Genomic DNA, 16,539 nt, shown 5'->3' on the forward strand with positions numbered 1-16,539 from the left:
CAAAATACTTCTCACAGAACAGAAAGCACTGCCAAGTTTGTTTGCCCACTGATGTTTCATAGGGAATGCCACAGGGCAGACACCTACTTATGATTTATTCAAAAACCCACATGGGCACGCAGCTTGCACACTGCTTCATACCCACACAGTGTCTATGCAAATGAGTTATCTCCTGGAATGGACTGAACACGATCGAAAACGCATGTTTTCACAAACAGAGTGGCGCTTTGTTGCGGGTGAGCTCTGCTTCATAGCCTGTTTACAGTGTGGGCTGTAATCCTGTAATGGCCGTGTTATCTATGCAGAAGAACTGGAACAGACTCCGCCTGCTCGGGCTGGGTGTCTGGGCAGGCCCCTCACTTACTTCCCATGAGCTCTGAAAGAGCGCGCGCAAAGCCTTGTCTCGAATGCAAAACGTGGTCCTCCACACGAAATCAGAGCAGTGATATGGTTTGGAGTCTCGTTATATATCACTGCCTGTATTGTACTTTTTTTCTGTGGGGTGTGAATACACAGGGGGTAAAAGGGAAGTCCACAGAAATTGGTTCTTACTCCTCGGCCTGCACCCAGCCACTCCCCGCTCGAGTGAGCAGCGCCGTTTGAAGCAAGCCATGTCGCAGTTCATAAATGTAATCCTTCCATCAAAGCCAAGACAGGCCGGGAGAGGCAGGCCCGTTTGCCCCACGCCGTAGTGTCTAAACGTGTCCCGTGTGGGGGCGCGTGGGAGCGGAATGGAGGGAATCCTAAATGGGCTGGCTTGAAAGGGCTGCTGTGGCAGGGCCCAGACACTGAGAGTCGCCCAGGGCCAGCCAGGGGTCAATGCTCAAGGGGGCTGATTGTCAGGAAGCATCCACTCACGAAATGCATCCCGACAGGGTGTGCTGATCGATGGTGACCCCGCAGCACGCTGGCAGGAGCCCGCGAGCCAGGCACCCTTCCTCCCACTGAGCACGACACCGCGAGCTGGGCTGCCCCCTCAGCAGGGGCCAGAAAGGGGGTGGTGTCAGTGCCCACTCGCCAATAATCCGGTCTCACCTACCACCGAAGGGGTCCAAGTGGCCCATGGCTGGGGTGCTGCTGCCCGTGGCAGGTTTTGCCTTGAGCTATTGATCAGTCCCGACAGAGAAGGCCGCTTGGTTAAGTTTACTTGGCCCCATTTACATCTGCACCTGCGATGTCAAGAGGGTCAAGGGAACAAACCCGGGCACCTTTCAGAACGCCCACTCATGTGACAAAGCAGCGGCATTGATACACTTTGTCCCAGGCAGGCCCCAAGCCTGAGATGGAGCCGAGGCGCTCTGTAGAGAGCTACAGGTGGCATGGGTGAACCCGGCCCGCGTCGAGGAGAGCAGCGGCACGTGATTGGTTAGCACCAGGCGGGCCAGCATGACCTATGGTGATGTTCGGGACGGTGAATTGTGTATGTTAAATAGATATCCTACTAAGGGGCACCCGGAGTGGGGCGCCAACGCAAACATATGGCAGTGAAGTACATGTGCTTGTTAATACACACGACATCTTTGATCGAACACCTGGTTTATATTTAAGCGCTTGTTTTTTTTCAAGAAGATGTCAAACCGTGCCCAAGAAGGATAGTATGTATTGCAGCAATCACACGACTACTTTTATTTTCAGGGAACATTGGTGTGAAGTATTTTCAATGGGCGATGACCTGCAAGCAGATACCACCTTAAAAAGATGGGTCTTTATGCTGGGGTTAGACACGGTCTTCGATGTCTGCCTCTCACACCTGTAATTTCAACTGCAAAGAATGAACTGCTCACGGGGCTGGCGAGATCCCAAAGCATCGCTGCCAGTGCTGTAGAGTCTTCGCGGAGCGTGGGCAGTCAGGGCGCGCGCTCTCCGTGTTTGTTTCTCTGTCTTTGCCCGCGTGTTTGTTTGTGCGCTGCTCGTGCCTGGCCCAGGTCGCGAGGCGCTCTACCAGAGGGGAGTCGAGCGGTCCCGCCCTCCGCACCCTCGCCATTGTCCGCCCCTTGACCCCATAAACGCGCTTGGCTGGCATCAAATGGGCAATCTCTGGCCGCTCGCATCTCAGTGTGTGAATTAGTCATGAAGCTGACACCGCTGGGTGAACTTGCTAAAGTGCTGGGCTCTATTGAAGAACGCAGAAGAAAGCACCCCTCCAATGAGCAGATCTGAGCTTGGTTTGGGCGGGAGGTGAAGGACCCCGCGTCTGACCATCTTTACTGAGCAATCTCAGGAAAGAGCGAGGAGGAAAGTAAAGCCTGCACTCCATGGCTGTGGGTCCCTGAGAACTGCTCTCGCTTCACTGGTGCCTTTGGCCATGTGTATTGACATCTTCTAAGATGGGAAGCAGAGCAAGCGGGAAGTTCATCATTATTAGTGTCGTTAATAATCTGCCCCCCTCCCTCCTTGAAGCAACAGAGAACCACTGCAGCCAATATCACCAGCATCACCCCCATTTTTAAAACTACACCATTCATTCACCGCCCACCAATAGTATCACTGATCACTAAAGCGAATAGACATCTGCAACCATAGCCCTCCTCCCTCGATCTAATACACACCGAGGAGCATCACTCGTTATCTAGCCCACCCTCCTCCAAGATGCATACCTAGCCCTATGGTGTCCTTCATCATCTGCATCCCAAACGAAGCATCCCTGGTGAGAAAAGTCGTCTGTACCCTGCCACAGTATCATCATTGCATCACTAGTGCCATTCTCATCTGTTTCACCTCTCCCAGATTTAAAATGACACCACAAGAGTCATACACCGCCATTAGAAGCATCGCTGCATCACTAGTGCAACTAGATACCTGCATCATCCTTCCCCTGGTCTACTGCATCCCCAAGGCCCAGCACTAGTTATCTAGTTCTTCCTCCTTCCAAATATACATCTAGACCAAGTGTCATTCATCGTCCGCATCTCAAATGAAGCATCACTGGTGAGAAAAGTCATCTGTACCCTGCCGTAGTATCATCATTGCATCACTACTGCCAATCTCACCTGTTTCACCCATTTCCAGATTTAGAACCGCAACAATTGAATCATGAGTCATACGCAGCTCATCGGAAGCATCACTATCACGAGTGCAAATAGACATCTACATCCTCCTTCCTCTGGTCCAATGCACCCCACAAGACCATCACGAATTATTTAGTTCATCCTCCTTCCAGATTTATATCTAAATCAATAGTTCTATTCATCATCTACATCCCAAAAGAAGCTTCACTAGCGAGAACAGTCATCGGTACCCTGCCACATTATCATCATTGCATCACTAGTGCCAATCTCATCTGGTCCACCCTTTTCCAAATTTAAACTACATCACAAGAATCAGGAGTCATACACAGCCCATGGTGGCATCGCTGTATCACTAGTGCAACTAGATACCTGCATCATCATGCCCCTGGTCTTCTGCATCCCCCGGGCCAGCATTAGTTATCTAGTTCGTCCTCCTTCCAAATATACATCTAGACCAATAGTACTATTCATCATCTGTATCCCAAAAGAAGTATGACTAGTGAGAAAAGACATCTGCACTATTCTGTAGTATCACCATGGATGTATGACATTACAACGCATGCTTTCACTCTGCATGCCATTACGACGCAACTTTTACAACGCAAGTCGTTACAACGACTTGCGTTGGGGGCGCTGGATAGTGGAATAGTTTAATTTACTATTCCAACTCTAGTCCCCGTGGATAGTAGGGTAGGTGTTGGATAGTAATTAAACTATTCCCTATCCTAGAGCGCCCTCCAGCGCAAGTCGTTGTAATGACTTGCGTTGTAATAGTTGCGTCGTAATGGTAGTGCGGAGTAAAAGTTGCGTTGTAAAGGATGTTTCCCATCACCATCGCATCCCTGGTGTCAATCTCATTTATTTCACCCTTTCCCGGATTCAAAACCATTAGAAGTATTAGTCATATAAGAAGCTCATGGAAGAATTGCTGCATCACTGGTGCAAATAGACATCTGCATCCTCCTTCCCCTGGTCTAATGCACCTCTATAAGCATCATTGGCTCTCTAGCTCATCCTCCTCCCAGGTTTAGATCTAGAACAGTAGTGTCATTTGCATTTGTAACTCACAAGAAGCATCACTAGCGCGGACATACCTTTACCACAGAATCATCACCTCATCACTAGCGCCAATCTCACCTGTTTCACCTGCTTCTTGGTCGTATGACTATACCACTCGTGTCATTAATCACCTGCTCCCATGACTGCACGGTAGTGCAAATAGTCACCTGAATCTCCTCCTCCCAGATATATAACTACACTAGTACATGACTAGTGACATTCACAACCACCCGGAAGCATACGTAATGCAAACAGGTACTGGTGTCCCTCAAGGGAAGCATCACTACATCACAAGTGCACATAGTCATCCTTATCCTTCCGTCGCAATTATAGCTAGATCACTATTGTCCTCAATCATCTCCCTCTATCACTGCATCCCTACTACCAATAGCCAGTGGTACCATCCTCCCAGATGTATACCTACATTACTCATGTCATTGATCACTTGCACCCACGACAGAGCCACTAGTGCCAATAGTCATCTGTATCAGCCTCCTCTCAGATTTATATGTATATTATTAGCGTGTCATCATCTGCATCACTTGTGGAGAAGTGTGGCTCACTGGTTAGAGGAGGCAGACCTGGAAGCAGAGGTCAGCGTCAATATCAACTGTACCGTCCATTCTAAGATTCATAACTACACTACTAATGACATTAGTTACTGCATCACTGGTGACAATAGTCATTATTAATACATGTCTTCCAGATTGACAACTACATAATGAGGGCCTTATTAGGAGTACAGCGGTTCCGAGGACCGCCGGATTTGTGGTGGCGGTCTGACCACCGTCACACTCTGGGTCTACTTGTATTATTCTCAGAGTGGCAGTCAGACTACCACAAGACTTGCAGCTCCTCTGGGATCAAGAATCCAGCTGGGCTGGAGGTAATCAACTGGCATGAATATGCTGACGGTGCTGCTGCCAGCAGAGCCGAGCATATTACGAGTTGCCTTTTCACCACCCTTTTCATGGAGGTGAGTCTGCTGTGAAAAGGGTGTTGGGGAGGCAACTTTAAGGCCCCCTGCCAGATTTGGCCCTGGGGTAAGCCTGGGCAGTGAACTCCGCTCCGCTTGTGGAGTTTCTCCGCACTCCGCATTACGCGGAGTTCCCGAAAAACTACGCTTCGCACAGCGGAGCAGAGTTTTTTCCTCGCTCGTGTTCACCAACGTCAAGTTGGCAAGTGCGAGAGTTGAAAATAAACATCCCAGTGAGATTTCTCAACGCGGGGTGGTCAGGTTTCTCATTGCGAGTGGTCGCGTATGCTCGTGAGCACTCGCGATGAGAAACTGCTTGTTCGCGTTGAGAAAGCGGCCGCTCGAGTAAAAATCTACTCGAGCGGCAGAAAAGAGAAAGCCGGGACCGCTTGCGCTGTGCAAGGGCCGTTCGCAATGATTGCACAGTGCGGACAAGCATCCACACTGTGCAATCACCGCAAACAGCATTTTTCTGTGGAGCTCCCTATGGAACTCCCCCGCTTGCGGAGCTCCGCATAGTGCAACAGAGTTTTTTTTACCTTTGCGTAGCTCCGCGTAGTGCAACTTTGCAAACTCCGCCCAGGGTTAGCCTAGGGATGCAAGGTGGGTTGGGCACAATTGCACCCCGTTCGTGCACGGTGTGGCATGCATGTCACATCATGCATTAATGTGCAGTCGGTGCTGTCACGGAGGCGGGCTGCATGTTAGGCACTCATGTGAGCTCAACAGCCCATCGCCGTGAAACCAACACAGCAACGCCCGCCCGACCTGAATTCAACTCTGAATTCAGCGGGTGGGCACACCATGGCCTTGGCAGTCTTCCTGCGAATGGAGCAGTGGTGGTGCTGCAGGCGGACAGCCAAAGTCATAATAAGGCCCTTTGGGTTCTCAATCATCCGCATCCGTCATTGCATAATTGGGACAATAGTCACTATTGTCTTCAAGATTAACAACTACATCATTGGTGTTCTCAATCGTCTGCATCCATCACTGCATCACTAGTGACAAAAGTCACTATTGCCACCTGTCCTCCAGATATACAACTACATCATTGGTGTCCCCAATCATCTGCATCCCTCAGTGCATGACTAGAGATATCAATCAGCTGTTTCCCACTCATCTCACAATTGCAATGACGTCACTAGTCCCATTAATCATCAAGCCATCCTGGCACCACTGGTGCCAATATTAATCAACATCTTTCTCCGCCCAGATGTATACCCACACGAATAGTGTAATCATTTATCTGCCTCTTGCACTGTATCACTAGTGCCAATAGCCATCTGTAACCACCCCTCCCAGATTTATAGCTGCATCACTAGTGTTGGTTGTCTTCTTCAGCCATCTGCGCATCACTAGTGCTAAGGATCAGCTGTATCCTCCAGCTTCTATATTTATACCTGCTTCACTAGCGTCATTATTCGTCTGCTCCCCCCACCCCCCTGCATCCTTAGTGCCAATGGGCACCATATCCTCCCGTAACAGATTTATAACTTCGTCATCTGCATCCCTCACTGCCTCACTAGTGCTAATAATCATCCGTATCCCACTCCTCTACAGATTTATACCTGTTTCACTAGCTTCATAATTCATCTGCATCCCCCACTGCATCATGAGTGCCAGCAGACACCAGTATCCCCCTCATAGATGTATAACTTCATCACTAGGAGGGTTTGGGGGAACAGCCGACCGAAGGGAGGTCTCCCCCCCCGGCTGGTTTGGGAGAGGCGGGGGCAGCCACCTGGGCTTTCATTTTGTAGCTCGTTGGACTATATATTTGTAGCCCAATCATAGTCCAATGCCCATAAGCCTGACGGGCTTGGGCTCCCAGCCACCATTTTAGGTTTTGTGACCTGGTGACTGGGAGAAGAGCGTAGTGGATAAGACATTTTTTCAGATTGATAGATTGTTAGCATAGTTGGCGGGAAGGACTAGCATCTTTACCTGAGGACCATGGAGGATTACAGAGTCCTGGAGGCACTGCTTTTGCTAAACAAAGCTGGGCGCCTCAACCTCATTGTAGAGGAGGCTCCATGGTCAGCGTGCTCACCACGGCAGGGGTCGGCAGGCGTAGCTGCTGGGATTTCGACATGCACATTGCCCAAGAAGATGAAAGCGTAAGCGGTTAGTGAGAGGGGCCACTGATATGCCAAGAGACCTCGGTGGAGCGCAGGGCAGGGTGCGTAATATGGCCTCGGGGAAAGTGGCGGGGGTGGAGCCAGCAAGGCGCACGCGTAGCCGTGGGCCCAAAATGCATGCAGTGACGCCCCCAGAGCACGGGAGCTTTCACTGTTGAAGCGCCTGCCGCCTCAGAACGGGTGAAGGCAGGCAGCGGGGGCGTGTTCTAGGACCAACCCCCAGCGAAAGGCCGGGCATGAGGCATATGTCAAGGGCCCAACTGCAAGAAAACTGGAAGGCAGAAAAAGGGGATAAGAGACCATTTGTGTGCAGGAGTAGGGAGGGGTGGTGGACCTGAGGTTTCTTTTGAGGAGGAGGATATGGGAAAGGGCTCTGGGGAATGGGGGGGCCTGGGTGGTGAGCCAGAGGGGCTGATAGAAGGAGTAGACTTCTGGGGGGAGGGGAGCAGGAGGCCCTAGGGACAGGAGGGGGGAGGAAGACAAAATACCTGTAGAGTTAGAGCCCGCATGGTGTAGCCAGGCCTGGGTGGGCTTGGACATCTTCTCCTCATGGAATGAGGAGGTGAGGGGCCTGGACAGGGTTGGGCAGTTGGACGCTTACATGTCAAAAGGGGGTTCTTTGCAAGGGGAGGTGAGGGCCATAGGCCATGGTAGGGGGCAAGGGGGTGACAGGGCAGTAAGGTAGGTATGGGGAAAGGACTCAGGGGAGAGTTGGACGCAGCTCAGGCCATGCTTTGGCCTTGGTCTCTGTCATGTTAGAGTGGAACGGGGATGAAGAGGGGGCGATGACACTGAGGAGGTGGGAATGGAGTTGGGGGGTATGATGGAAGGGAATGCTATACAGGGTAAGAAAAGGAGGGTGGACCAGGTGGGTAGTTGGCAGGGAACCAGCACATCAGACCAGACGTGTGTTGCAGGGCGAGGAACGGCACAAAGTGGCAGACTCTGCAGAGCGGTGGGTGGCTGCTAGGCACCAAATAGAAGCGAAGATGGAGCCCAGAACGGCGCGCCCGGTATCAGTGGGGGAGCCCGTTGTAGTCAGCAGAAGTAAGCCCAGAAAGACCTTGCTGGCCCCAACACCCAGTGGGTCTCAGTGGACCGCTGGGGCAATGATGAGCAACATCAGCAATTTGGGGGTGTTGGAGGTGTTGGAGGAGTACCAGCAGGTACAGTCAGCTCCACCTGGGGCAGGAAGCAGGGGGTCAGGTAGGGCCCACAGTGCAGAGTTTAATCAAGAATGGCCCCAAGAGTGGGGGCAGGGGGAGCTAGAGTTTGATGAAGAAAGCCTTGAGGAAGGCGAATTACAAGAGGAGGAGGATCGGGAAGGGGGACAAGCTAATGTGTCAACTAGTATGTCTTAGGCACTGGCAGAGAAGCCAAAAAGGCGTCAGGGCATGCAGTGAGGCCACGGAGGATATCAGAAAGTACAGGTTTACTGGCGAGGGAGACTGAAACTATTTGGGCACCCTCCTTGGAGCCAGTTAAGGCAAAAGTGCAAAAGCGAAGCCTTTAATGGTGTCAGTGGGTATAGGGGGGGAGGGGCAGGGGTAGTGGGGGAGCAGGTTAAGAAAAGGGAAGTACGTCATGGATATTGGAGTAAGCACAGGGGAGGCAGGAGACCAAAAGGGGACAAAATAGAGAGTGGGATCAACACAGGGAAGGTGCCTGAGGATATTGAGAAAAAAAGAGACAAGAAAGAAGGGCCAGAGTGCAAGGAACTGAAAACTAAGAAACTCCCATACATGGGGGTGACGAAACCGCTAGGGGCCCACTTGTTGCAGGGAACGAAGGAGCGCACCTGGAAAGGGGAGTATGTTGAAATGCTGAAGCTGCTGCATAGGGAGGTGAGGTCTAAAGAGGAGGAATACTAATTGGCCAAGCGGCCGAGGGTTCTGTTGACGATAGGGAACAGAACAGCAGCGTTTTTTTATATACGCAAGCGTATATTGTGAAAAATTCCCAGAACGCTGCGTGGTGTTATTTAAATACATGTATATCATCAGGAAGGCACAAATCACGGGAGAGGGATACGCCGGGCCCAATATGACGAAGAATTTAGAGAATGCCTAGCATGGGACCCCGAAGCGAAATGGGGGGGGGGGGCTGGATACAGATTTGTGGCTACAGGGAAGAATCAGTCAGGAACACGGGGGGCTTGCTGGGACTTCAACATGGGCCTGTACACATGGGAGTTCTGTAAGTTTCACCACGACTGCTCGAAATGTGGAGGCCGGCACACACTGGTCAACTGCTTTGGGGTGGGGTGCCGATACCAACAGGGAGATCATCAATGGCACCAGACAAGGGGCACCAGCAACAGTTTTCAGGCGCACGGGAAGGTAAGTAGTCCCAAGGGCCTGGGCTAAAAGGCTCGTTCTCTGGTTAAACTCGAGAGAGTGGAGGCGGGGCTACAGGGCTATGAGGATCAAGAGGCAGCACAGGTTTTGAGAGAAGGGTTTAGATGGGGGTTTCGTTTGGGGTACAGGGATCCAAGACACAGAAGATGGACAGAGAAATTGAAATCAGCTACCGAACATAAACAGATAGTGCAAGACAAGCTAAATAAAGAGGTGAAAGAAGGGAGGATGGCAGGACCTTTCGAGGACTGGCCCACGGAGAACTTAATCATTTCTCCAATCGGAGAAGTGCCAAAAAAGTAAACAGGTCAATACAGACCGATGCAGCATTTGTCCTGGAAGGGACTTTAGTCAATGATTTTATCAATGAGGAGGCAGCCACAGTATCCTATTCATCGGTTGACGTGGCCATGTCACTAGTAGTGACTGCGAGCGCAGCTGCACCAATGGCAAAATGTGACATAAAATTGGCTTTTCAGTTGCTTCCAGTCCATCCAGCTGACTGGGAACTACTGGGTATCCATTTTGAAGGAAAATGGTACGTGGACAAAGCACTGCCGATGAAATGCTCTATTTCATGCACATTGTTCAAGTGGTTCAGCACATTTCTACAGGGGCTATTTTCACGGCACACAGGGCACCAGCTGGTAACGCACTATCTGGATGACTTTTTCTTTGTGGGTTCTCCGGGCTCCGTGGAATGTCAAGCAGCCCTGGACAGTTTCCATGAGCTGATGGGGGAACTTGGGGTGCCACTGGCAATGGAAAAGACAATGGGCCCCAGAAACGGCTTTGTCTTTTTTGGGAATTGAGATTTACTCTAGGGCAATGCAGGAACGCTTTCCGGGGGACAAACAAGAGAAAACGTTGATCTTGTTGAGAGGTATGTTAACACTGGACAAAGTGAAGGTCAAAGAAATAAAGATTCTCTTGGGCCATCTCAACTTTGCGTGCAGAGTAGTGAGGGCAGGGAGGAGATTATGTAGGAGACTGGGGCGAGCGTTATTAGGGCAACATCTACCTCACCATCACATTTGGCTTTCTGCTGGGTGAAGGAGGACCTGAGGATGTGGACGGTGTTTACAGTCGCTCAATTGGGTTCTGCTGGCATGAGAAGTGGACCCTGACATGGGACATACAGATATTGTCTGATGCAGCAGGCAGCAAGGGCTTTGGCGTGTTCTGGCAGGGGAGGTGGTGCACAGAGCATTGGCCATCACATTGGAAGGACGGTGGCAAAAGCACAGCTTTCCTGGAGTTTTTTCCCTTAGTGGTAGTGGTAACACTCTGGGGAGAAGAATTAGCTCATAAGTAAGTTCTCTTTAGGGTGTACAACATGGTATGTAGTCAAAATTGTGAATCTCCAGTCCGCAAGGGATGAGCAGGTATTGAAATTGCTAAGAGTATTTTTGTTGGGCTACTTGAGACACAATATCACTTTCAGGGCTATACACGTGCCGGGACTGGACAATGTGTAAGGAGCAACAGTATCTCAATAGGATTCACTTTAGTAACATAAACATTTGTATGTACAAGACATTACAAACGATCTGGGCAAAGAAAGAAAGAGAGAGTCACATTTTTAGTTGATTTAGAAGTGCATATAGCATTATATATTTAAAGACATATTTACGCAGAAACAGTCAAAAAACTGTTTATGATAATAGCACTAGAGGCATATAATGCGTTTGGCAACCCAAGGGCGGTTGTGTGCTATGTGATAGTGAGACAAACGGTGACAGCGCAAGTGACATATGGGTGAAAAACAGCGAGAGACGCAAAATGACAAAGATTAAAAATACAATATATACAAAGTTGCTGGTTCCTCCTTGGTGAATGGGTATTTACAATGAGTTTGGGAACCAGAGGAAGTACTGCGCCATGAGTCGCACTGTATTGCAGGTCGACGGCATTTCGATCCTATTGATTTAGGATCTTCATCAATACCGGGTTGCCGATGGGTGATAGTGTGGGGCAGAGGTGCACGCAGGAGAACAGGTCCCCGTTCTCTGTCGGAGTCCGAAGTTGGATGGATGGGGTCGTGATAGAGGCACAATAACGGAGCCCCGTTAAGGCCGGGGATCGCCACAATGTGAGGAGGTTGACAGGATGTGCGATGCCAAGGATTAGTAAATGCACACGTCCATAGAGTCGTGCAAGTTGGACGAATGGAGCCCCATTCTGGAACAGGTGGCGAAATGAGGGGGAGATATGATCAGAGAAGGGAGGGTCCAACAATCCACTACCCGACTTGCGATGTGGGAACGTGGATTGGCACAGGAACGGGGCCCCATCCTGGCTTGGGATGACAAAATGGGGATGAGACTCAAGAAGGGGCAGGGTCCGGTGTTCCGCTGCCTAATTCCCGGCGTGGTGACCGTGGACACGACAAGTAAATCCGTTGAAATCCGGAGAGCGTGAATCAGTGGGGCGGTCTGCTCCGTAGATCGCGGTCCGCTAGGATGCTGGATTCGAGTGGACAATGACATAGCAGATACTTTGTCTCCCTCATAGTGGGGGAGATTCCGTGGTCTGGCCAAGGATGCTGACAGGACCCTGACACCAATGCCGCCCCATTTGTGGTATGTAGGCAACATATAGTGCTACAATTGGTGGTAGGGTCATTGTCAGAATCAACCTGGGTGGCATATAGTTTAGCATGGAAAGAGTTTCTGCGGTCAGGTACCCAGTGGCATGCCGAGGGTTGGCAGCGGTCGGTGGATGTCATTTAGTTTATAGTGGATCTTATTGACAAAGATTATTCGAGGGTCACAATTGCCGGGAAGCTGGCAGGTATCGCCTTCATGGGTAAGCTGCTATGGGGCTACCCTCCGGAAGCAGGGGAATTAGGAACTAGAATTCTAGAGGGGCAGACCAGGGAGAGAGGTTCGGGGTGAAAGCTCAGGAAGCTGCTTCCTTGGCGGATGCTGATACGGTTATTGGAAGTACTACCAGAGGAATGCAAGGTCGAGCTAGAGACATGCATGTTCTCGACTTTTATGATGTGGATGTTCTTTGGGGCTTTTAGAGTATCAGAATTACTGGGTAACAAGAGGGGAGGGTGTGGGTGCTGGCAGGACATGGTCCCTCACAAGACTGGGGGGCAAATATGATTGAGCCTGTCGAAAACGGACCAGAAGGGGTTAGGAAAATGGGTTAGGTTGCAAGCAGGGGAACTCCCCTCCTACATGCCTGCTCAGATGGGCATCTCAATGGTTCAGCTTGTCGGGAAGTTCAGGGGGGGCTGTATTCAAACACTCGAATGAGAGCAGAGTAACAGCTTACCAGTTGTGGGCAGTTTTGCGCAAAGCTTTGCACCTCATCGGGTAGTTGGGGCAGGTTTTCAGACACACTCTTTCCGCATTGGGGCGGCAACTGAGGCGACCAACAGGGACTGGGCACAAGAGGATATCATGCATCTGGCCCTCTGGTCTTCTGATTGTTTCATGCGCTTTGTGAGAAGGGGAGGCGCGTGCATTGGGCAGCAATGTATGAAACTCACGTTAATTTTTCTCGTTTCAGGTTTGATGCCCGGCCCCCAGGCAGAGGAATTGACCATTTGGGTCATGGTGCACTCTTTTTTGAAATGGGTGCAAGTGCAGGCGTGAGAAAGCTACTTTGGTTTAAATTTAGGTTTTAACAAACGCATGTTTAAAGTTGTTTGGAGGGGCAAAGGGGGCATGTGCTGGAAGGAGCTAATACCCTGTCTAAATAAATGGATGTTGGATGGTAGGTGCCCCAATATATTGGTGTTACACCTTGGTGAAAACGACCTGTGCAAGGAAAATGGCGTGGTTTTGATGAGGGGTATGAAAAGGGGCTTGGCTTTGATTAAAGAGCAGTGGGCAAGTTATTTTGTTTTATGGACTGAGTTTGTGCCCTGCAGGTTTTGGTGTGGAGCTGTCAATCCAGGTGATATTGATAGAGCTAGGCGGAAAGCGAAAAGAGAAATGGCACGTTTTTGTCGGAGTTTGGGTTTTGGAAGGATTAGCCACTCGCAGATATGTTTTGATACAGTGGAATTTTTCTGGAATGATGGTGAACACCTCTCTAGGATGGGCATGGACTTATACCTCCTGGAAGTCAGGGAGGTGTTGGCTAGGTCTTTGAATGTGCAAAGGCACACGGGCAGAGGGCCCGATGACCAGAACAGGAGGGGGGGGGCAGAAAATGGCGGGTTGTGGTCATGCCCCCTTTTCTGGGTGGCGAGGGTTTTAAAAGTTTGCCAGGGTTGGCAGAAGGTTTTTGGTTACCATTGAAAGTTTGGATCATGGGCAGGGAAAGGGTAGGCAGATACTTTAAGGTTCAGTTGTAAAAATATGGTGATTTTATAGTTTTAGAGATGCAGGCATAGGATGTTGGTTAATAAAATGTGTATATTTTAATTGCAATACATTGTAATATTGTTTATACATTAATGGCAGGGTGGGAGCATGTTGAGGTGATCGTAGGGGTGGGGTCAGGGGTCAGTTATCGGATGTATAGTGAGGTTTTAATTTTGTAAGGTAGTTGGCAGGTATAATATTGTAATGTGCACCTGTTTTAATAAAGCAGCCTTGTACACACAACAAAATGGTTCCGCGTCTGCTCTGCCCCCCCCCCTCGCAAGTGCCATTTGTCATCTGCATATTTCAGTGCATCACTAGTGCTACTAGTCTCCTCACAGGTTTATATCTGTATCACTCGAGTCATTAATCTCCTGTATCCGTCAGTGCATCACTGGTGCTATTCCCCACCTCACAGAATTATAACTGTTTCAGTAGTGTCATATGTCATCTGCATCCGCCACTGCATCACTATTGCCAAGTGTCATTGGTATCATCCGCCTTCCAGATTTATAACTACATTGGCGTAATCAATCATTTTCATCCCTCATTGCGTCACCAGTACCAATAGTCATCCGTACCTACCTCCTCCCAGGTGTATAACTGCATCACTAGTGCCGTTTTCCAACTGCATCTCTCACTGAATCACGAGTGACGGTAGTCATCTGTATCCTATGCCTCCCACATTTATAAATTCATCACCAGTGTAACTGGATTACTAGTGTCCCTTCACAGATCTATAACTACACTACTAATGATTGGAGTAGGCTGAAGTAGGCTGGAAAAATATACGTATAAGGCATACCACCGGCGCCTCCATATGGAGGGGGATAAGACTGGAACCCTACTAGCTCGCCTAGTGAGACCAGACACATCCAGGGTACCCATCTTGACACTGCAGGATAGTGACGGTAAAAAGGTATACACACGATAAGCAATTCTAGAAACCTTGGCAAAACATCTGGGTAGGGTAGACTGGAAACATACATCCCCATTGCTGGCCGCAGTTTTGGGATTTTTTGGCCTCTCTGGATCTCCCACAGTTGGATCCGGAGATAGCAGGAGCTCTTGAGTGCCCGATTACCAAGGAGGAGGTGATGGCGGCCATCGAGAATCTTAGGCCGGCAACGAGCCCTGGAAGCGATGGCCTCCCGATTGATTTCTATCTAACGGTTTGCTCCTCAACTGGTGGATTGCCTTATGGAGGTTTATGCTGAGGCGTGGGATGCCCAGACCCTTCCGACATCCTTGAGGGAGGAGTTGGTAGTAATGATCCCAAAACCAGACAAGGACCCAACGTTACCCAAATCATACAGGCTGATATCACACCTAAAAGTCAACATGAAAATACTCAGTGGAATTCTGGCGGCCTGCCTTCTTCCGTATGTGGCCTGTCTGATACACACCAACCAGGCGGGTTTATACCAAGACGTAATTCCAGTTATAATTTGCATTGACTAGCATGCCCTGTGCCTTCTAGAAGATGACTATGTCCTGGCACTGCTCGATATAGAACAGGCTTTTGACTCAGTTGATTGGTCATGCATGTGGTCAGTTCCACAGTGGTTTGGGGTGGTTTCTGACTTCCTAAGATGGGTGCAACTGATCTATACAACTTTTACAGCACATATGCGATCTGGAGGACTAATATCTGACTCATTCCGGCTAACTCGAGGGACCCGCCAGGGCAGCTCCCTTTCCCCGCTCCTGCTTTCTGTCGCTATGGAGCCATTGGCGGCCACCCTGAGAATGCGGATGGACACGTGAGTAGTGCACCTAGGCGCAACCCAACATGTGGTCTCCCTATATGTGCACAACATATTGGTATAAGCCCGGCAACCAGAACAGTCAATACCGGTTCTTTGCGACATTCTTCAAAAATTTGGGACCCTTTTGGGACTTCACATGAACCTGGGTAAGTCTAAACTGGTCCCCATGGGGAGGGTAGCGGAGGGCCCGACAGAGATGCTCCCTGAGTTAGGCCTCCAGTGGGCGTCTTAGGGGACAGGATATCTGAGGATCAATTTGGCAGGCATGGCCTCCTCCTACTTAAACCTAAACATAGGAAGAGTATTGGAGGATCTATGAAGATCCATACGATTCTGGAAAGACCTACCTCTATCTCTCATGGGGAAGATAGCTATCATAAAGATGATAATCCTCTCATGTTGGTTATATACAATGCAACAAACCCTCTACGAAATTCCCAGCCATTACTTTAAAAGGCTAGATAGCTTGATGGTAGACCTGCTTTGGGGGTTCTAAACAGAAAAGGGTACGTTTGGAAATGTTACAGAGAACCTGGGGTGATGGAGGATTATAGATGCCCAGCATGGAGCTTTATTATGTGTCACCTCAATTATAACATGCAGTCCACTGGATGTATGACAATGAGAACTGGGAAAAACAACTCCTGCGGGGCACATATGGGAATCAATCCCTACTGGAGCTCCTGATGCTCGGATTCTATGCACCAATGGAGATACCCCGCATCATATGACATGTAGCCCAAATATGGGAACGAAGGGTCCATAAAGTGGTACGACGTGCACCCTATGCACCTGATATGCCTCTGTGGGTAGTGAAACTTTTACAAAAGATAGCAAAGTCCATGTCACTGCTGAGATGGCAGGAGGGGGGCTGTCTTCTGATGGGGGATCTGTATCCAGAGCAGAA

The sequence above is a fragment of the Lissotriton helveticus genome, chromosome 8 (genome assembly GCF_964261635.1).
Source record: "Lissotriton helveticus chromosome 8, aLisHel1.1, whole genome shotgun sequence".
NCBI classification, from domain to species: Eukaryota; Metazoa; Chordata; class Amphibia; order Caudata; family Salamandridae; genus Lissotriton; species Lissotriton helveticus.